This window comes from Condylura cristata, unplaced genomic scaffold (genome assembly GCF_000260355.1).
Source record: "Condylura cristata isolate star-nosed mole 26May11 unplaced genomic scaffold, ConCri1.0 scaffold00086, whole genome shotgun sequence".
NCBI classification, from domain to species: domain Eukaryota; kingdom Metazoa; phylum Chordata; class Mammalia; order Eulipotyphla; family Talpidae; genus Condylura; species Condylura cristata.
Genome location: NW_004567187.1, coordinates 223207 through 224552, shown reverse-complemented (window position 1 = coordinate 224552; position 1346 = coordinate 223207).

The following is a 1346-nucleotide window of genomic DNA, read 5'->3' as shown; positions in this document are numbered from 1 at the left end:
AGGTTCACAAGATCAAGTCAGCCTTTGTGGATGGATTGCTAGCTTGTGTGGAGAAGGTAATCGGAACCCAGAAAAAGCCTGTGGCCGGGGGTGTGGCTTCCTCAGGAGTCCGGGCGCACGCAGGCCCCCGTCCAGTAGCCGTGACCGGCCCGCACTCCACCCGCCAGGCCTTGCTGGCGCCCTGCCCGCCCGCCCCACCGTCCCACACGCGCAGGAGGTCTAAGGGGCTCCTGCATGGGGACCCCCTCCTCTCCCCGCTGCCACGTGGCAGGGGTTTCGGCCGCAGGGACCTTTCAGGGTGGGGTTTGGGCCCGGGGAGGCCCGTGCCGCAGAGCTGACGCTGCCTCGTCCTCACTGATGAAGGGCGCCATCTCCCCCACCTGGAATCAGACTGGGACCGTGACTGGGAGACTTTCGGCCAAGCACCCCGTAAGTCAGCACCCTATTGCACGTGGGTCTGTCCCTGCGGCCCCCAGGAGGGGCGGGGCCCCCTTTGGCTGGTCACCCAGCTGACGTTTGCTTAGCGCTGACTGTGTTTAGGGGTACCGTGGGGGAGCACCTGTCCCCCGAGTGTTGGGTTAGTGCAGGGCTTCTCCACCTCGGGAGTGGGGTGCCCAGACGTCCTCGTGGTCCGCGGGCCAGCTGCACCGGGGCCAGGCTCGGCGGCACTCCTGCTGCGGGGCCGGCGGCGAAGCCGCTCTCACCACCCTGAGAGCAGGGGGCCTTTTCCCTGTCTTTCGAGTCTGGATCCAAGGCAGCCGATGCCGGCTCCCAGAGCAGTCCCTGCAGCGTGCATAGAGACGCAGGAAATCAGTGAAAGATCACTAACTCTGCCAGGCAGAGTCAACCTGCTTCAGGTCTGGGCGATTTCCCTTCCAGACTTTTGAGTTAAATACCATTTCTGCAAAAATTACCCCTGCACCTGTGGCCTGAGCCCGGTTCTGTAGGCATAACTAAGTCTTTTAAAAAGAAAAAAGACATGGAGACAACCAGAGAGCCAGCCGACGGGTGCGGGTGACTGGACAAAGAGGGCGCGGCCTGAATGCTGTGCCGCGAGGAAAGCGGACAGTGATCATGGACACCAAGGTGGCAGAGACGTGCCAGGTGATGTGAAATCAGGAGAAAGACACGCGCCGATGATTTCCCGTATGTGTGCCATAGAATTCCAGAGACGGACAAACGGAACAACAAATAAGCCCTGTGGCTCGGCTTACGGTCAGCGCTGTCAGCTGGCCCAGCCGAGGCTGAGTCCTTCCCCGGCGGAGGGACCCCAGGGCGCCCAGCGGTGGTGTCGGGGATCCGCCTGCCCTTCCCACGCTCTGGGGGACCCGCTCACGCCGCCCCGC